The 23,494-nt window shown below is 50.5% G+C and overlaps 1 long non-coding RNA gene across 2 annotated transcripts in view; it reads left to right on the top strand.

Annotated features, from left to right (window-relative positions):
* The first annotated feature begins 3,236 nt into the window (after positions 1 to 3,236).
* LOC118578190 overlaps positions 3,237 to 23,494 on the top strand; it is a 48,197-nt gene continuing 27,939 nt past the window's right edge. For both annotated transcript variants that reach the window (XR_004944232.1, XR_004944233.1), the window contains exon 1: positions 3,237 to 3,330. This is a non-coding gene — a long non-coding RNA (uncharacterized LOC118578190). The remainder of the gene's footprint in view (positions 3,331 to 23,494) is intronic.

The raw sequence follows: 23,494 nt of genomic DNA, 5'->3' as shown, positions 1-23,494 counted from the left end.
CCACCAGCAATGAGGTCCTTTTTGTCTTTAGATGGATGGGCAATAAAACTCCTAAATCCTATCTCTAGTACCCTGCTTACTATCAACTACATTAATCATGATTTCCAGAAAAGAGATCCAGTGGTTTGACTTACTAATAGGTTTTTAGTACCTTGATAGTAGGTTTCTTGGCCAATGCAATAAGCCAGATCAAGCTGAATTTAAAAAGTAAAAGAACAGGTTTATTTTGAGTAAAGTAACTCCCGGTAAGTCTTCCATCTCCCAGAGATCCAGGTGGTATAAGGGGCAGGAGAAATCACAAGTTTGAACTAAAGCAGGGAGTTTATAAATACCCTGTAGGTGATAGGTGATGGCCTGTCCTCCATAAGCTGGGTTTGTGCCCAGCGATAGTATTCTTTAGTCTTGGGCTCCTGGAAACCTCAGGTGAAGAGCTTTGGCAGCCAAGAATTCAGAACTGGGCTTTGGGCACCTTTTCTTTGGTGGAGATTCTCTGAGTGGGCGGGGTTTGGAGAGAGGAATTGGGCTTTCATAGGAGCGAGCTGGGAGTTCCAGCCGAACACTCAGATGATCACATTAGTGGATCGTGTCACCCGGGGTAGTGAGATGGAGGGGAGTGAAGGAGGAGAGCAGGTAAACACACGTGATGAGCACAGTACTGAGCTGGGTTAACACATGAGTTTGTGATAAGTGGAGCCGAAGCCTTGGTCTCAGCACATCTTCCAGGAGCAGGGCAGCAATGCTGTGTCTGAAAAGATCAGGAAGCAGTAAGTGACAAGTTAGACAGGCCTCAGCCCCAGGTTTTCCCGGATCTGTGAAAGCTCGCCCCATGGCATACCAACTCTCCTGCACTTGTGGATGGTGTCACTCACTCATTTAGGGAACCTGAATGTCAGAATCCAAGCCTTTCTGGGCACAGGCAGGGTATCCAGAGGCCTCGGAGGAGTCTCAGGCTGCAGATCTGCAGAGTCCCCATAGCTCTGACTGGGGTGCTGCTCACTTGGAGTCAGTCAGCATGAAACAGGAGTGGGACCCAACCTGAATACATGTTTAGGACATCCTGTGAGGGAGGGGTCATATAGCCTAGTCTGGTCCTTTTTTTTTTTTTTGGAGCTGATTGAACCCAGGGCCTTGCACTTGCTAGGCAAGCACTCTACCACTGAGCTAAATCCCCAACCCTCTTCTACTGTCAACAAGACCAGGCTTTTCCTAGAGCCCTGTTTCCCCACAGCCTCTCCCATCCTTTCACCCAGGGATGGAGAACAGGGGTAGAAACTGCTTCAGCAGTTTTACAGCAAGGACCCCCAAAGCCAGCAGTTGTAATTCTTGTCCTCAGGGGCTGGAGACACAGCTCAGTGGCTAAGAGCAAATACTGGCCCTGCAGAGGACCCAAATTTAGTTCCTATCACCTATGTGGGGCAGTCCATCTGTGTCTGTCCCCACCCCTCCCCCATGCACGTGTGCTCCTGGGGTCCTTCTGAAGTCCTCAAGCATCTGCACCCACATGTGCACAAGCCTTCCCACCCAGATACACATATAAAAAGAGAGTAAACTCCTGATTCTTGTCTTCGGTCAGAAGCCAGAAGTGTCCTTGGTTTTGTCTTGGCCCAAGGCCCAGAAGGCCAGAAAGCAGCTTTGGTTCCTGGTCTGGTTTCCTGTCATTTTTCTTGTCCTTTGATACAACCTAATGAGCCCCCCTGCCTGGGTTGAGGATGTGACAGGTATGGAGAAACACTAGGACACCTTGTGGGAGGGTGATTGGACCAACCAGTTCATCCTCCATGCTCACCCTGCCTCCGTTCAGCAAAAGCCTTACTGACCCTTAGGTGGGGACCCTTGATGGTACCCTATTTCCTGCACCCTGCTCCTTACACACAGGGGCTCCCCCCTCTTCCCTTCTCTCAAGATCCCCCCTATTTTAGAATTTCACTCTGTGAGACAAGAAGACGAAGCCACTGACTCCAGGGGAAGTCTGTGTGACTGTGAGCTTCGGCGTCCACCCGTGTCAAGGCCACCAAAGACTGGAAAGCCTCAGCCTGGCTGTACGATTCTTTCTCCATTTCACCAGGGCTTGGGACCTGCTTCTCCCCTGCAGCGTTCTTCCCTTTCACATCTGAGTGTCCGTCTCCTTCATTTGCTTCGGGGTGCCTGTCAAGTGGGAGGCCTTCTCCAGCTACCTTATAAGAAGGTCATTCGTTCCGGTCTCCGCCGACATGACACTCTTTGCCACACCTCTTGCTGTCCTGACAGCCAATGTTTGGGATCCACGGCTTGTCTGTCTTTCCCAGGTAGCGCAAAGCTTTGGAGGGCAGAGGCTCTGGTTACCCTCTCATTGCCTAGGACAGAGCGGGCACTTCACAAGTCTGAATTGAATGAGCTGGTGATGTGAGGGAACCAACAGCTGCCACACAAGCCCCAGCTGTGCTGGGGAGACCAGAGAGCACTGGAGTTTTCGTTGGGAGCCTTGCATTTCCAGGGACATTTGGCAGCAGCCTTCAGGGATGGTGAAGTTGCCTTTGGATCTGTAGATTTAGGGCGGAGCTGGTCTTCAGAGACACCTCAGTGAAGCCTGCTCAGGGTGGAGACAAGTTTGTCCTGGCTCCACACGCCCCTGGGGTTCTGATCATATATTCTAGGCCCTTGCATTACCCCTACCCAGTTTTTTTCTCAGGCTAAATGAAGTGGTTTTGGTTTGGCTTCAGTTGAATTCTTGGATTGTAATACTACCACCCACTGAATACATGATATGCTGCTCTGAGTTTGGTGCTCTGTGAGACCTGAGTGGGTCCCATCCTGCAGAGAGTCCCTGCACAGGGCAACCGGGTCCCTTGCAACACCGCGGCTAACACACAGCCCTGGTTAGAGGAATCTTCCCTGATTTCCAAAGCAGCAGCTCCTAGGCTGCCTTGGCTTCTTCCTGGCACCCAGGGTGTGCCCCAGCTGCCCCAGTGCCCCAGGCTTCTCTTCCTCACCCTGGCACATGGCACTCCCCCCAACCCCAGCTGTCACCACAGGCTCCTGGCTCTTTACCACCTCAGTGCCTGAGGCCCCGTCTCAGCAAGACTGGAGCCTGGGCCTCATCCTTGCTTGCTGTCTCCGACCTGGCATCTGGCTCCTTCCCCCCAAGCCTCCAGAGCCAGCAGTCCCCTCCCCCCACGCCTGACCTCAGAGTACAGAATCTATTGTCCTCCTCCATCCTAGCCAACCCCCCAGCCCAACGTGACAGCTCCTCCATTACAGATGCACATTCACAAACAGTTCATTTACATAGAGCACAAGGAAAACAGCTCTGTCTTCAGAAAAAGAGGAGACTCCACTGCAGAAGACCCTGAGGTGAGGGCGCCTCCTGCCCCTCCCTTTCTGAAGGGTGTGTGTGTGTGGGGGGGGGCAACAGAAGCCAGAGAGATGGAGGGCAGAAATCAGGTTGGTGTATGTGGGTGCGGTGCTGGGCAAACACATACTATTTAGTTCCTGTACTTTGCTGTTGTTGCTTTAGAGTCGTTTATTTTCCATCTATATATGTCACTGTGAAATCTTTAGGACTTGTGTTTAAAATTCTGCCCAGTCCCCAGCTTGCACTGTTACCCCCCACCACACACACACACACACACACACACACACACACACACACACACACACGCACACACCATCTAGTTTTTATTCCAGTGACTAGCTGGCAGCCGAGGCAGCAGAAAGGCAGATGCACTTTGGGAAAGTGGAGCCTCTGAGTGAAGTGGCTTCATAGCCTGAATCCCTTTCAGAATTTCAGTACTTAACCCTTGTTGAGCTGCAGAGTAGGACACGTGGACATTTGGCAAATGGCGTCATTTCCTGTGAAAAGGGGGGGGGGTGACAGTCTCACCTGCCTTGAATTTGGAGGAGGTGCCATGAAGAGCATGGTGCCCTGCACAGTGCTGTGTGCATGAGAAGGACCTGTCAGGCTGAGCATTGCTGAGGTGGAGGAAGTGGGGGTGGGGGGTGAGGGATGGACAGATGCTTGGCCCACTGGCCTTCCAGGACCCCTAGTTCTTTTCTGACGCAGCCTGGCTGTGGGCAGAGGAGAGGGGTCACGTGTTCCCTTGTCGGGTCATGTCCTTTGCTAGAAATGGCACCTTGCCTTCTTGTTCCATTCTCCATCTGTTCTATTCTCCCTCCCATAACCAGCCCCACTAGGTGACAGGATGTGGACCAGGGTGGGCCATGGGCTGGACAGGCTAGGGAGCTTTTAAGGCAGCAGTGATGATCATGCCAGGTATTATGCTGAGCTCCATGATCAACATGTTGTCTGACTTACTCACCCACTTTGTGCTGTCAAGGCAGGCAGTTCTGTCTAAGCCCAGTAAAGTTCTCTGAATCATGTTGGGATCCATTAATGATGTCTGCCATGGGTGAAGCCAGGGGAACGTCAGAACTCCATTTGTCTTCTTAGCCTGGCATTGTGGAGAACAGGCAATGGGAACTCTGAGATCAGGCTGGGGTTTCCGGGGGAAGAGACTCCTCAGTGGACATCATAGAATGAGTTGGCTGAAGAAGGCTAGGCAGGACGCTCTGGGCAAGAAAACAACATGAGCATGAGATGTGAAACTCCATGGTGGGCAGGTGGGTGTTAGGAGCTCAAGGCTGGAGGCAGAATGAAATAGAAGCTGAAGCAGAAAGGGGGAAAAAAAGGCAACAAGTTAGCAGGAGTATGGGAGTATGGCGTCTGGACGCACAGTAAGTGAACAGTAAGGGACATTGCTACTGCTGTTCTGCTGTATCGTGATGACTAGCTAGCCTGTCAGCAAATGCTTCTTGGCTGGCAGGCAGAGGGCAACGCCCACTGAGGACCTAGTGGATATGGCTCAGTAAATCCCTCATTGACTTATTGGCAGAATAATCAATACTCAGTCGATTCAGGGAGAGTCCAGCCAGAGCAGGTGACAATATGTTAGGAAGAAGACACCATAGCAGGATGAACAGTACCCCTAAGTACAAATTCGGGCCATCTCTACTTTTGATGGCTCTGGGTGGTCCTCTGGGTTTCTCCAGGATCACTGACAGACTACCCACACTAGGTTAGGATTCTAGTAGCTTCTCTCTGTCCATATCCTGGAGGGGAGGCTGCCTCCCCCACACAAGGGGAGAGCAGTGCAGCACAGAGGGGCCGAGTGGAGCTCTGTCCACTTGTTTCCCCGTCAGTTCCGGTGCCTGTACTGGGGAGGCTCAATGGAACTGCATGGTCCCCTCTGCTTTCTAGGACCTAAAGGCTTGGCCTGATCATTGCAGGTTCTGTGAGTATGAGCTGAGTGGGGATGACATGGGAGGCCGGGGACACTTAGTTGAACCTCGTGGTTTTAAACCTTCACTTCTCTACCCCTATTCCAGTGGCTATGGTGTTCTCTCTGCAGCCAAAAGGTAGGGCACTGCTGTCCCCCTCCTCACTGAGGAGGAAGCACTCAGCCTAGGGCAGCTCCTGACAGTACCATTTCCTGCCTCTTCTGCCTACTCTCCCAGGTCCTGCCTTGGAACCACCCCAAGCTAGGCGCCCTTCACTTCTTAACTTTACAGGATGGGGCAGCTGCCTTTCCCCAGTCTCTCCAGGCTCTTCTACACAGGATGGCTTTCTGTCTCCTTCCTTCTCTCCTCAGGGTGCCTGTCTCTGCTCCCCACCCACCCTCTTCCCTGTCTAATTGAAGAGGCTCCACCCGGCAAGGAAGATGAAAGCTTTATCTTCCAAGTCCATCCCGGAGCGTGTTAAGATGATGGATGAGCTTCCAGACTCGCTTGCTCCTCCCAGTAGCATTAACAAAATTGGCTTTCAGGCTCCCAACTTCCATGTTGGAGAGATGGGCTGCACACACAGGATGGGAGACCCAAGCGTTGGCACTTGAAGGTGAGCATTAAAATGACTTTAATGCTACATTTAGGCTTTGGATTCCCTGTGTGTGAGCCAGTCCCGTTGCTGGCGCCGCAGACTGAGATGAGTGATGTTTGTTAAAAAGCTCTTTGGTGTGGCCTGATTGGCCATTAGTGCTCAGCGTGAGCGGCAGTGTGGGGGCTCAGATTCCGTGGCTGGATGGGACTTGTGAGAGATACTGCCACTAGCATCCCTATTGGTCACGACCGAGTCATTACCTCCTTTAGGTCCCTCCAACCCTGACTAAACTCAGATTTTCAAGAGTTCCAAGATAATGTAAATATGAGGGTCCTGAGTTGGAATTCTACTTCTGTGACTCAGTTGCTGGCTGAACTATGCAAATCTTTTCCTCTTTGGCCCTCAGCAGCTCCTGGCTATGGAATAAGGGGTACCTGGCTGTCATGGGTTGAATTGTGGCTCCCTAAAATTTGTTTGTTGAAATTCTAATCCCAAGTATCTTAGACTGTGTCGTTACTTGGGTCTTTACAGGGGTAATCAAGTGTAAATGACCTTGCCAGGGTCAGCCTTAATCTAGTATGACAAGTGTCCTGCTCAAAGGGGGCAATCTGAAGAGACAGAAACACACACGAATCTTGTATGAAGATGAAGGCAGAGGTTGGGGTGATGTGTACGGAAGCCTAACGTTGCTCAAGATTGCCACAAACTACCAGAAGCTGGTGGGAAGAGGCCTGGAAGCTGCCCCAAAGGCTCCTTTACCATCCTCTAAAACCTTGATCTGGAACTTTGGTCTCTAGAAGCTGCCATTCAAGCTGCTCCAGCTGGGTGCTTTGTCACATCAGTTCCAGGAAGCTAGGACACTGGCTGGAGCCACACTCCCTGAGATCCTCCCCGAGTTCTATTCTAGGACCAGCAAGAATGTCGCAGCCAGTGCAGGGTGGTGGTCTCTGCTGCCCTGCTGCTCCTGGAAGGCAGGACGATGGGAGCCAGGCTGATGGGACATGGGGACAGAAGCCACCGGCTATCTCTGTCAATATATGAAAATGGCTGAAAGAGCCCAGGAGTCTGGAGGAAGCTGCTAGACTCTGGCGACAACTGGGTGAAGGATGGATGACATCCAAAGCTGATATGCCTCGGTAGAGCTCTGGTGTTGGGTTTAGGATCCATGGTTCAAGGCTGAGGACCAGGATCCCTGGCATAGGAACTTAAGTAAAAAATCAGGTATATCTGTCCTGTGTTGATGGGGAGAGGCTGAGCTGGGCTGAGACAGCCGCCGTTTCTCCATCCTTTCAAGTCAACTCTTTTCTTTTTCTCCCAAACAAAACTTATTCTCTCTGGACTGGGGAGATGGCTCAGGCCATAAAGTGCTTGTACAGACATGACTCAAGTTTGGTCCCCAGCACACCTGTAAACAGCTGGGCACGGTTAGCATGTGCTTGTAATCCTAGCTCTGGAAAGAGGCAGAGTCCTGGGATTCACCAGACAGTCTAGCCTAGGCTAACTGGGGAGCCCCAGTCCAATGATGGAGCCTGTCTCAAAAATACAGATGGCTCCCAAGGAGCAACACACAGGTTGTTCTCTAGGCTCTGCACACACACACACACACACACACACACACACACACACACACACACACTTGTGAACACTTTCACACACATATGCACACTTCTCATTATAAGAAGACTTTTCTACTTAAAGGGTGTGTTATGGGAAATAATGTTAGAATCCTCCTACATCTGGGGATGTGGAATACAGACCCATCAAACCGTTAAGCTCTGTGTTGCCTTCATTCAATCAAGCCTACTGACCCTCCTGTTTCTGGAGTGTCTCCACTTACAGAGGAGGGAAACGAGGAGACACTGAGAAGCGGCCTAATTTACTCAGTCACACAGATAGTATGTGGTAGTGCTTGCATTTGAACTTGGAGAGTCTGATTACAGACGCTGAAGTAGCCAAAGGCTGCTATCCAAGGGCCTAGTATGAGAGAACTACATAGACTAAGACCTGGGAGATGAAATGACCTCACAGAGTCTCCTGAAAGAACGAGGGTTGATCATGATGTCACTGGAGGCTTGGTCCAAAGAGTCCTGCTGATTGCAGGCCAAACTTACCTGTGGATGCTGTTTATTCTACTGAAGTTTGGGTGGCCAAGCAAGAAGAATGTACTCTTTGGTCCCTGGGAGGTGAGCTAGAAGACAGTGTCTGCTTGTGGGGACAGGAGATGGATAGGCCTGGCGGGTGACTTCTCTGCCACCCCTCCCCCACAGCAGGTAGCACCAGCTGTATTTGGCAAAGCCAGGAGGAAAGGCCAATCAGCTCAAGTGAGCTGGGCTGCGCTGGGGCTGGGGATTGCTTGGGATTGCTCTTGCAATCAGGGCATTTCACACAGCAAATTGTGGTCATTTAGGCTCCTCTACGGCAAGCTTAATTTCAGGCCCAAGCATGGAGGATATTCAGAGACACAATGAGGTAATTTCACATTTTAAAGCAGAGAATGCAGCGTAAATTAGTAGAAAAATCATGACACTTATAAACCCTTTCTAAAGATGTATTGTTCCCTTTTCTTCTGGGAGAAAAAAAATCAGCGTCTATTAAGATTGAATTAACCACTGGAGGAGAATTCCTCAGACGGCCAATTCATAAGGAGAGATCTATTTTAAACTTGGTCAAAAAGGCTTTTGCAGAAAGTGGTGGGAAGAGAGTTCCCAAGGAGAAGCAGGTGTTCTCCCAGCAGGGCCCTGCACCTGAGCAGGGAGCCCAGGGCCTGCTCAGGCCTAGGAGCCTGGGTTGACCCACTCTGGGTACTGCCGTGAGTGGCTTCAACGGCTGAGGTCAGGTGCCCCCTCCATCCCCAGGAGGAGGAGTCAAGAACAAACAGTCCACTTGGGAGGTGGAGGAGGGGGCCAGGATGAGGGAGGCTGAAGAAAAATCAGCCGCCCCAGGCTGCAGCGGGCCAGCTCCCTCTAGGCAGCTGCCGCTTTGCCCCACCAGGCAACCAGGCGGGGAGCCTGCTGCATGGATCATGTGTCCTAGAGTCAAGTCCACAGGTCAAAGGATCCCCGCTGCTGTCACACCCATCCCAAAGCCTTTGAGGAAGGCTGCCCCACGCGGATTTCTTTTTTGACTTTACCTTGATGGTGTGGAGTGGTGCGGGCCAAGAGCAGGTGGAGAGTTAGGCTCCTGGAAAGAGGTTCAGGGAAGGGCTGCTGGGCTGCTGTTATCCCAGCTCCAGCCGCAGGGTCTTTCTTGGGGTGACAGGTGCCATGTCTTGTGTCACTGAGAGACAAGCTCTGAGTTTTAATGTTAACTCCTTTCCCAGCAGACTGCCTCCTTAAGCTCATGTGTCTCTCTGGGTTTCTGGGAATCTGGGGAGAATTTTTTGAAGTTTACACTGGAATGATGGCTTAGATGGCAGAGGAGGAGAGGGAAGAGGAACAGGCTCAGGCTGATTCTCTGGCTTTTCCAGTGCTCAGCCGAGGCTTCCAGGCCTACAGACTCAATCATGCTTTATGAGTGGAGCTGAACTTGGGGTCTAAGAAGCAGCAATCTGGGGAGATGGATGGGTCAACACCTGGCTCCTGAGCCGAAGAGAAGCCCAGGGAAGTCGGTCTGTGGAGTGGCTTTTCTGAGCCTGTGAGTGGAGAGCGGGTAGTGTGGGAAGAGAGACAGCCTCAGGCCTTAGCCCCAGTCTCAGGACCTTGAACATCAGAATCTTGTTTTCTTTTTAGGATGATGTCTATCTTAAGGTGAATCCACCCCAAACCCGATGAGTTTATTTCCATATGGCAAACACTTGTACATGAGGCAGGACACCTCTTGACTTCTTAGCCCTCCCTGCTCTATTTTATCCAGCAGTTAAAACCAACCTTCTTGGTTTGCAGACCTTCTCATGGAGAAACCTGCAGTGCCAGAATGTTCCTTGACACGCCCCGCCCCCCCCAATAATTTTCCAAGTCACTTTTTTTTTTTTCGAGACAGGGTTTCTCTGTGTAGCTTTGTGCCTTTCCTGGATCTCGCTCGGTAGATCAGGCTGGCCTCGAACTCACAAAGATCCGCCTGCCTCTGCCTCCCGAGTGCTGGGATTAAAGGTGTGTGCCACCACCGCCCGGCCCAAGTCACTTTTTAAAGATAAATAAATTTTAATATTGATCAGAAGATTTAGATGATAGAGCCCTGGAGCCCGTCTCCAGAAGTGGGATGCAGAAGCCACCAGCTGTCCAGGATGCTGTCCCTCCTGAATGCTACCTCTGTGTCTGACAAGCCAGCAGCCTCTCAGGGCCTCATCCAGCCTTCTTGACAGCCAAAGGCAGGGGAATGGCTTCTCTGAGAGTCGGCTTTCTACAAAGACAGAAATAATCAAGTTGACCAAAGGGGAAAAAAGGGAAAATTGAGCATTATGAGGGCGATAATTCAGTAGGTGTCAGCCTCAGAATAATCGAATCCGATGACATTTCCTGCTACAGGAAACAATAGCAGCTAGCCCGCTGCCCGTCTGATTCATGTCTGGTTCATGTTTAACAAAACAAGGGCAAGGGTCACGCAGCCACGAGCCCCATAAATAACCCGTTAATGGGATTTCCAAACAAGCTGTCCTCAAAGTGGCTTTCCGTCTCACTGAGAGAATATTAAAATGCAAATGGATTCGGGCTGTGTCTTCATAAACAACCGTGTTCATTTAACCTCCGACCTCCCCGCTTAACTGCCCATTCCAGCAATTTGTACGGGGCTCCTCGGCCGCCGGCTCCTGCGGTAATTCAGGGAAAGTGCATTAAAGGAAAGGGTTACAATTTGCGATGCTCAGTTAATCACGCTATTGAGATGTTTATGGACAGAACCGGTTCCCTCCTCACACTTGTCTGTCTCAGGCCTTCTGCCCCTGCCAGACCCCGGGCAGCTGGCTGCTCGCTTTGGTTGTCTTGAGGAGCTGTTGGGGTGGGCACAGCACTGGCATAGGATGGGTGGGTTTCCCAGCTCAGAGAGGCTCCTCCTCCTTCCTCCAGTCATCAGCCTGCACCCTCTTGGACGTTGTTGGATGCTTGGGGTCTAGGTCAAAGTCCTCGGTTAAATGCCCCTCCCAGTTGGCAGGCTCCAGATTCAGTTTCCTGGGTGAAATGGTGTAAGCACTCCTAGGCTTCTGCCTGTCACTGTGTGTTTCCTCCAGCTCTGCCCTGGCACAGGTCTGGCAAAGGGCAGATCTCCGAGATGCTCCTGGAATGTCTGTTTCCTCACTGGGTCCTGGGCATTTATCTTTCTAGATGAATCTTGCCCAAAGAGAACAAGGGTGAGGAGGTGTGAGACAGTGAGCAGGGTACGGGAGCATCTAACAACTGGGTTGGCCAAGTGGCCATGTTATCTCCTGGGTGGCCTGGACAGGTGATGTGTGTGTGCTGTTCTGATAGTGGACTTCTCAATTAGATGTTCTCAGCTGATGCGTTTGACTCTGACAACGGGTGCAGAGCAGCACTTCAACATTACTGACGAAGCTCCAAGGGAACAAGGACTTGTTGGGGATCACCTAAGAAGCAGAAGGGGACATAAGCCTGTGAACCTGGTGTGCAGGAGATCCCAGTGTCTGTGACCTTTGTCTAGAGAGCAGGGAGAGTCCTTTGGAACCCGGGGAGATTACTCTCTTGGTAAGAGGAGTGCAGAGGGGGTGAAGTGATGATAGGGACCGCCCATGGGGCAGGAGAAGGTGCTTATGTCAGGGTCACCTGGGAAGAGGGCCTCCCTTTGCAGAGCTGAGCTTTTGCATGGCTCTCCCAAGAAAGCACGTTTTTGCTCAGGTCTTTCCATTCTTTATAAGAAAGGGAGGGGGCACCCTAGGTCGTTTCTACAGGTCCCTAAGCAGGTTCCCACATAACGGATGTGAGAAGTCTCCCACTCTGCCTTGCTCTCCTGCTTGGTCATCTCCAGCCTGCTTGCAGTCATCTATCTGCAGATACCAGCCCAGGAAGAAGGAGGTGGGGCCACCAAGCCACTGGGGACTTGGTCCTGCCTTGCTCTTTCTCCCAGACATGGACTCCCTCTATTCTTCCCTCTTTCCTCCTGAGTAACACCTTCCCACTCTGTCATGCTCAGTACCTCCAGGTGTGGTGGAAAGCAAGTGTCCTAGGAAGAAAGTTAAACTCAAGGTCTTGTCCCACATTTCTTGTTTGCCTCTCTCAGGCATTTTTTATTTTTATTTTTGCTTTTTTTTTTTTTTTTTTTTTTTTTGCTATCTTTTGCTTCCTCTCCTTGATTTTGTTTTCGGTTCTTTTTGTACCTGTTTTGGAATGCTGTGTGTGTGTGTGTGTGTGTGTGTGTGTGTGTGTGTGTGTGTGCACATCAGTGTGCGAGAGTGCAGCAGCCAGAGGAAATCATTAGGTGTCTGATCTATCACGTTCCACCTTATTCTCTTGAGACATGTTCTTCACTGAATCTGGAGCTTGCTGGGTTTTACCTGGCTGGGAAGTCCTAGGAATGCTCCTGTTTCTGCTCTGCCGCTAGAGGGATGGGTGCCCATGGTCACCTCCAACTTTAATGTGGGTACTGGGGATTCAAACGTGTGTCCTCTTTGCTCTTGGCCACTGGGACATCTTACCTTGGATGCTCTCTTCTTCCTGTACTCTTGTCTCTTTCATTGGTCTCTAATCAATTATTTAATTAGTACATTATTCCATTGCATAGGACAAGCCAGCCTTGAACTCGCAATCCTTCCACCTCGGCCTGTTGAGCTTTGGGTTTGCAGTTGTAATTCTATGCCAGCTCACTTTCTTTCTCTCTCTATTTTATTTATTCATTTCTGTGTGTGTGTGTCTGTCTCTAAGCACACACTGTGTGTCTGGGGGGCTGTTGAGACGGCTCATTGAGAAAAGGTGCTTGCGGCACAAGCCTGGTGACCCGAGATCAATCCCTGGAACCCATGTAAAGGGGGAAGAGAGAGGAACAAGACCACAAAGTTGTCCTGTGTCCTCCACACATGCTCTGTGGCGTGTGTCCCAGCTCCACACATCATGTACAAACAGTAATAATAAATAAAGATTAAAGATAGAAGAGTATTCCATTGTAGAAGAGCAAGGACCCTTTATGGCATTTCTTTCTCAGCCACGCTTCAAAGGAATCAGAGAGGAGGGCTGGTCGAGAGGTAGCCACAGGATGTTGATGGCCCTGTTTCCTAATAAAATAGGAAGTAAGGTTGCCGGCTTGCTGGGTGTGATGGCCATCAGGGAGAGAGAGGACAGATGAAGGTCTGGACAGGTCTCAGAGGGCCATCTAGACAGCACCCCCCACCATGACCGTGAACTTGTGAGAAAGCCACCTAATGAGGCTAGACAGTTTCCGGAAGCAACTTTGGGAAGTGTGGGAACTAAGAAGGTGAACACTGGGTCACCAGGAGTGGGTTTCTTTCAAGAATGTGATGGAAGGATGAGGGTCAAGGGTATCAAAGAGAGGACAGGTGACTGCTGGTGGGGTCCTCAATGCGACTGGAGAAGGAGAGGCAAGGAGGACAGAGCAGGAAGAGGTGGGGAAGAAACAGCTGGCGATGTTGTGAAAGTGAAGAGCTAGTGCTGTGGGTAAGACAGTGAGGAAGAGGGATGAGGTGGTGCACATGCGCAATCCCAGCACTGGGGAGGCAGAAGCAGCCGTATCTATACGAGTTCAAGGCCAACCTGACCCACAGAGCAAGTTTGGGCCAGCTAGGGCTACATAATGAGACCCTGTCTCAAAATCAGACAGACCAGCAGTAAGGGAGCAGCAGGCTCTGGGGCTTAGTTGAGAGAATGGGTGGGGAGACTGCCTGTTTTCTGGGTGTTGTTGCCCAAAATAAAGGTGCAGAGTGGGAAGATCAGTGATGTGCCCCAATGTATCCAAAGACTCAGAGGCTTGAAGCAACCTCTGTCCACCACTGTACCCAGGTCTAGCACCAGTGGGATGGTTCGGGGCTCAGCTGATCTTGGCTAGGCTCACTTCCGCATCTGAGGTATGCAGGAGTGTTGCTTGGAGCTGGCTAGTCTCAGCAACACTCAAGTTTTCTAGGGGTGGCCTGGACATTGAGCTGAGGGTGACCAGATGTTGTGTGTCACCAACCAGGCCAGCTCAGTTGAGAATGTGTGTGGTCTCACATCTGCTTCATTCCCTCAGCCACAGTGAGTCTGAAAGCCACCTAAAGACAAAAGGAAGAGAAAGAGAGACTCTTTGTCCTGGGGTATGGAGCCTCCAGGTACCCATTTTCCAGTGTACCCATGCTGAGGCCCCGGGGGTCAGGTAGTCCCTCAGCGAGTCTTAGAGGACACAGACACATGTGAAGGTCTTTAAAGAGGGAGAAGAGATGACAAGAACCATGAAGGTGACCTCCTCAGGGAATGAAGAGTTTGCAGCGGAAGCTGAGGCCCTAAGTTTGTTTCCCCGGCACCCATGGAAAAACCTGGACCCAGTGGGGTGTGCCTATAATCCCCGTGCCAGGGAGACAGAGACAGGGCTCTGAAGGACCCTCTGGCCAGCCAGGCTAGCTGTGCTGGTGAGCTCCAGATTCGGTGAGAGACCCTGTCCCAAATAAGGTGGAGAAGTGACTGAGGAAGGCACCTAATGTCAACCGCTAGCCTACACACACACACACACACACACACACACACACACACACACACACACGCACGCACGCACGCACGCACACAGACCCAATCACACACGAACACATGGCAGATGATTAAAAAAAAAAAAAGATGACCATATTGGTGGCTGAAGTCCTCGGAGGTGTGTGTGTGTGTGTGTGTGTGTGTGTGTGTGTGTGTGTGCTTGTACATGATCTGGATGTGCGAATGGAGAATGAAGTCAACCTTTGATGGGGTGGGGAGGCCATGACAACCCTGAGTAATAATTCCCAGTGCTTTGCAGATTCCTGCATTAGCCATTCAGCCCCTTCTTCCCCGCGCCCCTTCCTCCTGCTGGTAACTGACAGAAGGTCACGGCCAGTCATGACGCTGCCCAGGGGAAGGCTGCCACATCAGCTCTTTCTTATTGACTGGACTGTCTTCACTTTCTTTCACTCAACAAGTAATTATTGGGCATCAGTCATGCGCCAGGCTCTGTGTGGGGGACAAGCCAGAAGACACTGTCTCTGTCCTTGGGGAACTTAAAATTTAGACATGACAGCTCTGGGACACTATACACACACACACACACACACACACACACACACACACACACACACACACCCTAAACCCAGCACCCACAGATATTTTTTGAATGAAAATATGTTAATATACTCTCTGGCTTGAAAAAAAATCCACAAACTTTAAAACTGTCTTGATCATTTAATCTTTTTGCCTCAAATTCTAATAAGCTTGAGATTTTTCTAGAATAAAAAAAATTTAAGTAATTACAGGCTGAGGGAATGGCTTGATTCATAAAGTGTTTGCCACACGAGCGTGAGGGCCTGAGTTTGGATTTCCAACACCCACATAAATGATGGTCAAGGTGGCACACATCTATAATCTCAGTGCTGGGGAAATGGAGACAGGTAGGTCTCTGGAGCTTTCGGGCAATGCTGTTGGGAAGCCAGGCCTCCTACTTCATGCTTTCCAGAGAAGCCAGGATACTCTCAGCTTCTCCAGCCATAAACCCAGAAGCTGAAGATCATGGCCACTTGTATGTCATGCATTGGCTCAGATACAGAGACTACGTTGTCCTTTCTCGGGACACCCAGAAAGAGTAGCAGGGAGGGACATGTGGGTGGTATGGGGACTAGCTGGGAAGAGGGAGTTGGAGTGAGTGGGAAGGGATGGGGGGGTAGTGGGGTGAATATTATCACAGTGCATTGTACACAAGTATGATACTAAAAAAATTTTTAAGTGGCCTTCCAGGACTCACACACCCACTCACTCAGCACTGAAAAGTGCTAGTCTGACCCTTAACTGAGAGCCTTCCCTTTGTAATGAAAGTGGACACAGAGACCAGTGGCTGTGCACGGTACTGAGAATAATCATTTTTGAATGCTCAGTCTTTTTTTTTTTTTTTTTTTTTTTTTTTTTTTTTTTTTTTTTGAGAGAGAGAGAGGGTTTCTCTGTGTAGTTTTGGTGCCTGTCCTGGATCTCACTCTGTAGACCAGGCTGGCCTTTGAACTCACAGAGATCCGCCTGCCTCTGCCTCTCGAGTGCTGGGATTAAAGGTGTGCCATCGCCACCCGGCGAGTACTCAATCTTAATCAGGACATTTATTCCAGCCCCTCTAGGACAGGGAACATCTTGGAATAAGGGGTGGAAAGAACATAAAAGCTGGGAGATAGGGTGAAGAGCTACAAAACCCTTTCCTTGGGGCAGGACACAGCCATTGTAAACATGATCTCACAGGAGCCGTGATTGCCTGCACCAGCCTGTACAAAATGGGGCCTGTCAATAGTCAGTGATGGATCAGAGAAGGCCTCATGGGTCCCATTCCTCACTGCTGAACAGTTGGCTACTGATGGGTTCTGGGGGAGGAGAAACCATTGTCTTTGGTTGCCTGCCTGCTGGGGAGCCCACCAGGCTCCAGTGAACAGTTCCAAACCCGTGGTTGCTTCGACAGCCTTAGTTCTACTCAGTGGGCCCTAAAACAAAACCAGAAGATATTAATGTGGGGTTGGTGGGAGATTAGAGATTAGTGTCAATGACAGTAACAGACAAAGAACACTTTAACAAAGTTACTGAAATGATTAAAATAATAATAATAATAATAATAATAATAATAATAATAATAATAATAATAAAGACCCGGCACTCAGGAGGTAGAGGCAGGTGGATCACTGTGAGTTCTAGGCCAGCCAGAGCAACACAGTGACACCCTGTCTCAAAAACAACCAAATGAAAAACAACAACAAACAAAAATAAAACAGAGAAAGAAAGAAGAGAATAAGAGATGCCCTGCTGTAGAAACCAGAAGCCAGGAAGGACTTCATTTGGATAGGGGCCTGGGCTGCAAAGGCGGGCAAGCCTGGGTCTGGCCAGCTGCCCCCGTGGGCAAGAGGATGAGAGCGGGACAGGTGTGCTCAAGGAGGGTCCTGGAGCAGGGCGCATGCAAGTGGTCACGTGCACACATGCAAGAGAGGAGGCCAGGAGAGCAGGTCAACATGGGCTGGTGTCAGGCTTCATGAGACTGGCTAACCAGCCTGGCCTGTATCCTGACTAGCCACCAAATGGACATGCAGGGGGCTCTAGAGCACGCCAAACTAAAGCACGTGTTTGGTGTATTTGGTACGGCTGTCACTTAAACGGCATCCATGTGATGGTCAGTAGTTGGTATTGCTACACTGGGGGACTTGCAGACACACCCCAGTGAACCTCCTCTCCTCTTCAACCCCCAGGTCTCTCCCATCTTTCCTCAGTCTCTTCCCAGCCACGGGCTCATCTCCAAGCCTCCCCCAGCCTGCCTTCTCAGGGAATGGAGCCCTTGGCTGTCCACCATCCCCATGACTTGTTTTATAAGCCACATCGAAAGCCCCTCTTGGGATGGCGCCATAGAGACCTCTGAGTCTAAGCATCATGGGATGATGGCGGGCACCAAACAGGTGCTGCAGACCAAGATGAGGCAGCGTGGTCCATCTTGGATTGCTGCTGCTCCACGAGGGTGATGGGCAAGGAACCTGGGAATTTTACCCAGGTCTGTAGGACAGTCTGAAAAAAGTCGGCCAGGGGTGAAGGTACCACAAATGAACACCTAATCCAGCACAGGGAAGAAAGCCATCTTGGGTCAGGCTCCCTGGAGGTAAACTGAGCTGGAGATTTACAGGAGTGAGGGTGGGGTATGGGGGTGGAGGTAGGGGAGAGGGATAGAGGTGGGGGCATTTCTGTGAGTCATCTGGAGAACCACACCTGTGGGATTCCAGGGATGCTGGAGGGAGAAGACTTGGCTACTGTGCACCTACACTAGAGCCTCAGCAGACCCACAGGAAAGCCAGAGTGGCCTAGGAATTAGGTAAGGGAGGTGAGCTTTTATACCTCACACTACACAGTCTTTGGACCAGGCTGCCCGGGAAGAAGGCATAACCCCAAGGGGCCTGCTCCCAGAAGCTGAGGGATGAATGCTGCTGTAGTTTAGATCCTGACTATCCTCTCAAGTCCCAAGTGTTGAAGATTTGGTTCCCACTGATGCTATTGAGAGGTGGTAGAGCCTTTCAGAGATGGAATCTAGAGAGAGTTTTTTTAGGCCATTGTCTGCAGAGGGGGATTGTGGGACCCTAGTCCCTCCCTCTTCCTTCCCATTTCCCCCTGGGCTCTGGGGTGAGCGGCGTTCTCCCCCACACAGTTCCAGGGCAGGGAGTGCCGTCTGCCAGCCTAACTGGAAGCCCGGAAGCCTGGAAGGGCCTCATTTACGAAACCAGCCCTAGACACCTCACTGTCAGGAGAGGTTACCATCTCAGTTACCTTCCAGGATCACGCTAGTTGTGCAGTGACAGTGACAAGACCAGGAAAAATGGTCTTTTGCAGGTTTTTGTAGTTCTGAACTTATTATAAGCATTGGCAAAATGATGGCAGTTAGACAGAAGAATCAGGAAACAGGTCGAGGGCTGAAAGGATCCAACAGGCAGTGAACTGCAGATGGGGTTCAACTCGACTGACTTAACACATATTAACCCCTCATGGTTCATAGCATCCTTGGAAGTGAGAGCGATTATTATCTCCATTTTGCAGATGGGGAAACTGAGGGTTGGAGAGGTGAAATAACTTGCTGTAGTCACACAAGAGGTAGGGGGCAGGACCAGGATTTAAACTGAGACTTCCTTTTCAATTTCTGGCTGGGTCCATTGGGTAGACAGATGGTAGTGTTTTGAGAGGCAGTGCACGGGGAGGACCAAGGTGACATTTGCTTTAGCTGTGCTGACCCTTGACCCCTGTGCCCTGTCTGAAAAGACATGTTCAGAGGGCATTGGGCTGCTTAGATCTGGCTTAGTGGCCGAGAGAGAATCGGGTTGGTGCCCTGGACAAAGCCATGAGAAGGTGGACTAGGTCAGGAAGAAGCTTGATGGGGTGCGAGGTTGCGGGGTGGTGGTGGGGAGGCTCAGTCAACATGGCAGCAGGAAGAAGGGGGTCGGCTGAGACAAAGGCAAGTGAAGAAAAGACTCATGGTTCTAGAGGAAACTAGCAGCATTGTCTGTGGTGATGTTTTGTTTGTGATCTAACAAGTAAAGCTTACTTGAAGATCAGAGTACAGAGCTAGGCCACTCATTAGCCATAGAGGCCAGGCAGTGGTGGCACACACCTTTGATCCCAGCACTAGGGAGGTGGAGACAGGAAGTGATATGGCTGGGTGGAGAGAGAAATGTAAGGCAGGAGGAGACAGGAGCTCACCCTTTCAGGCTGAGGAGGTGGAGAGGTAAGAGGCCTCTCTAGTGGCTGGTTCCTTTACTGATCTTTCAGCATTTACCCCCATATCTGGCTCCAGGTTTTTATTATTAAGACCAATTAGGATTTGTGCTACGGTTGTCATGAAGCCAGAGATGGTTGTGTGGTAACAGGCTGGGTGTGCCACATGCTGCAGAGGGCTTCTGCCACAGGGATTGAAATCAGGCTCAAATCAGAGAGAGACTGATCATCCCCAAAACCCATTGCCCTGAAGAAAATGGAGGCTGGCAGCTCAGATCCAACAACTGGTTCCTTCACGCTCTCCTGGCAGAAAGAGGAGCGAGGGGCTTTAGTCAGCAGACCACAGGCCAGAGTGATCAAAGCTCAAACCAAGAATACTGCAAATGCTGGTGAATATATGGGGGTGGGAGTGGGATGATGCTTCTACACTGCTGGTGGGAATGTAAAATCGGTCCAGCCCCTGTGAGATGTAGTACGGAAGCTCCTTGAGAGACCAGGAAGAGAATGAACATATGATCCTAGTGTACCACTCTGGAGTATAACCCGCAAAAGCAGGCGGAGTGCAATAGACACATACACATTTATTGCAGCATCAATCACTATAGCCACACCACTTAGGAGTCCATCAATAGATGAATGGACAAAGAGAATGCATCACACACACACACACAGACACACACACACACACAGACACACACACACACACACACACACACGTATGCATGCACACAATGGAGTAGTATTCAGCCATAAAGAAAAATGGGATCATGCCATTTGCATGGACGGAATGGATGGAACTGGGAGACATTATGTTCAGCAAAATGAATCAGACACAAAAATATTAGTGTTGTGTTTTCTCCTGTGAAGCTAATAATAACAATAACAGATGACCTGGTAGTAGTAGAGATAGTACTAGGGGAAGGGAGGAGATAGGGGTAAGGAGGTGAGTAACCTAGGGTAGTTAGAGTGTGCAATCAAAGCATGATATATTACATGTATCATGTGAATTTCACCACAAAGCTCCTCGATATGTTCAACTCATATGCATGAATAACTATGGAGATGTTATTGTAAACGTTCTTAAAAAAAAAAAAAAGCGTTGAAGGGCTTTTGAAACACATTCTTTGGAGACCAATGGGGCAAATTCTCTGTTTATCAATTCATGCTGGGATTTCCCGAGCTCTCCCTGAGATAGAAATCTGAGCCCTGTCACCAGAAGTGGGGAGACAGATCCTGTCAGCCTGCACCTGGAGAGCCCTGGAGGTGACAGGGCTCTGGTGGGAAGGCAGTTGAGGGAGTGGCCCCCCAGTATGTCTGCTACCCCTGTGCTCCTGCGGGCAAACACCTGGAGCCCTCCCAGCAGGCCCAGGGCTGTCCCAGGACAGCCTGGCCACCTATTCTGACACGGATCTGTGTGGCTGCACCAATCCATCCTCATGCCAGGCATCCCACCTCCTGAAGACGCAGATGTGCACACCCATGTGCATCCTGGGCTGCTGCACTCAGGGTGAGTGGGCAGAACAGGGGAAAGTGCTCCTGTTTAGACTAATTCTTGCACTTTAGGATAGCTAGCCCAGGGACCCTGCACCATCAGCTTCCATTGGCAACTTTGCTTTCTTTGTGATCCAATGAGGACCCAGAGAGCTGGGGACCACGTATGACCCTCTACACGCAGGTGCTCACTCACCTGACTCTCTCTATGGCGCTCCAGGCAGAGTCTTATCCTTATTCCCATCTTACATAGAGGGGAGCTGCGGTGTCAAGGGGGAAGTTCTGTTGCTCAAGCCTCACAGCCTCTATCTAGAAGAGCTGGGATTTGAACCTTGACAATTGGAGCCTGAGCTTTTAGCCACTTTCTTCTCTGATTTCCTTTTCCAGCACAGTCCTAACCAGGCGGCTTCTTCAGTCACATATCTGCCTATGCCCAGCTTCAAGCAGTGGCTGGTTTTTCTTTAGCTGTGTGAAAGGAAAATGCCTTTGCTGGGCCTTCAAGCCCTCACATCTTGGTCTCGCTCTCAGGCCTGGTGACTGGTAGGTAGGCTGTTGAACTGAGCCAGTGTGCCGTGTGTGCCCATGTCTAGGACAAAGGTGGAGGTCCTGAGGAACTATATTGCTTTATATCAGAGCACTTCCTCCCACTCCATCTTCCCGCCACATCTCACGCCTCCCCCATCCTAATATCCAGGGAATGCTCATGTCCTAAGCTGATTTGGGCAGTGGAAATGCCAGGGAAAGGTAAATGGAGCAGCTGTTCAGCCCTGACAAAGACCTATGTGCTGACTTTGTGGTTGGCCCTTGGAGGTGAGGGCATTGAGTCCCTGGCCTTGAGGAGATGGCAGATATTAACCTGTTTTGCCTTGACACCATCAGGAGCTGAAGCCCAACCAAGAAAGCAAGGAGAAATCAAGGTTGACTCCCTGAGGGAGGAAGCTTTAAGAGCTGGGATTAGAGAAAGCACTCTGAGGCTAAGGAGAGAACAATTGAAAGTGCTTTGCTACCTTCCAAACATCCCTCTCCCACAGACCCCCCATGCCCACTCTGGGCCCCTGCCACCCCCTGCATCCAGGCAGGTGGGACTTTCTTTCTCTGTCAAGCAAGGACTGGCTAGCTCCCGAGTTCTCTTAAGCCTCCCTTCCACTGCCCCACGCTGGTTCTGGGCGCCTGCTTGCTGTTCTCAGGGCCTCCCCCCAATGGTGTGATCTGTCAGGTTCCCTGGCTGTGGTTTAGGGCACCATTCGCTGGCTCCACAGTCCAGGCTCTGTGTTTGTCCTGCTCACCAGGCACCCTCTGCATACAACAGGTGCTCCATAAATGTCCATGAATGAACGACTAAATGCTTGAGAAATAGTAGCTAGTCTCATCACCGTCTTGTCCACCCCGCTCAATGACTTCTCCTCTGCCATTGGCTCCTGCCCCGGTTGACTGCCTGGGTTCTAACCCTAGCCCAACAATGAAGACTGGTACTGGATGAGCCCCGGGGAGACCAGTAATGTCTCCAACAGGGCTGTGAAAGCCACAGTGGGCCTGATCTAGAGTGCTTGTCCCTACTAATTATTACGGACAAGCCTCCTTATTGAACCTCGTCCTCTTATTGACATTCGGATGCATGAGCTGAGGCTGTTGTTTTAAATGTGCTCATTAGCCACACAAATCAGTCCTGTTGACAGAGCGCCTTTGAATTAAGCATCCCGCCGTAGTCATTGGACAAGAAGCAATTTATAATGCCATTAGCAACGCTTTCGAAGGTTACAGGCATCAAAAATTGTTCAGCCGTAATTATTCTTAATGGATACAAGGAATAAACCGACGTAGGACAGCTTTTTCATTAGCCTTCAATCAAGGCTGATGGCTTTGAGAAATGTACAGTAAGTGCGTTTTGGGGAGAAATAATGATGTTCCAGCACCTTTCTCAGGAAAATGCTCTTGGTACACAGCTTAACTTTTAATGGCCTTAATTTGACATAATTAAAAAAAATTTGAATTTGTTTTTTGAAGATCTCGAAGTAAATTATTTGGTTCTCATCTTTAACCCCTTATGGGAATTGGTGCCGAAGAGCACTATGAGAAGGTGGGGGACAGTCTCTGAGAGATGCAAGTGTGGAGTCAGGACTTGTGGGACAAGGGACCCCAGGAAGCCCACTTAGATTGCGGGTGCCAGGACTGAGTCCCAACCCCAGACTTTCTGAGGGACCCTCGGAAGAGTCATGGGCTTTCTGAGTGGCCCTGTTTGGGTCTACTTCTGAGGATCTTGTTTGCACCCCCCAGGGAGTGGTCCTGATGGAGAGGGCCAGGGAAGCTGATGTCTGAGGGAGCGTGGGCTAAGAAAGGGTAGAACTGAGGATAAACCCAGGTCTTGAGCTGTGGAGCCTCAGGAAGGGACTGTAGGCTCAATCTTGGCTTCTGCATCTGTAAGCCGAGGGTGAACAGTTCCTACATCTTGGGGCCATTGTGAAGGTTTGGTTAGAAAACTGACATGAAAGCCAACGGGTGCCTGGTACGCAGTTGGTGCTGAGGCATGCTCATTCCCTAAGTTAGGGTTGAATCATCTCACTGTGGTAGCAGTGCTGGTCAAGACTAGGTCACCGAATGCCCTGTAGATGCAATAATGAGGAGACATTTTTGTTTGCTGGAACTTGTCAAGGGAGGACACTGGATATCGCAGGCGGAAAGCTTCTTTGGGGACAGGGAGTGGAGAAGGGGCTTCATGACACCAAAGGAAGGACCAGGTGGCTCACCTAAGAAGAATGATTCAGTGAGATGAGGGGCTTTGCCTTTGCTAAATGGGGGTACACAAGTTTGGGGCACTGCTGCATTGCTGATCCTGTGAGAA

Source organism: Onychomys torridus, chromosome 2 (genome assembly GCF_903995425.1).
Source record: "Onychomys torridus chromosome 2, mOncTor1.1, whole genome shotgun sequence".
In the NCBI taxonomy this organism is placed as follows: Eukaryota; Metazoa; Chordata; class Mammalia; order Rodentia; family Cricetidae; genus Onychomys; species Onychomys torridus.
Note: the sequence above shows the minus strand (reverse complement) of the source record. Positions and strands in the feature narration are given on the sequence as shown.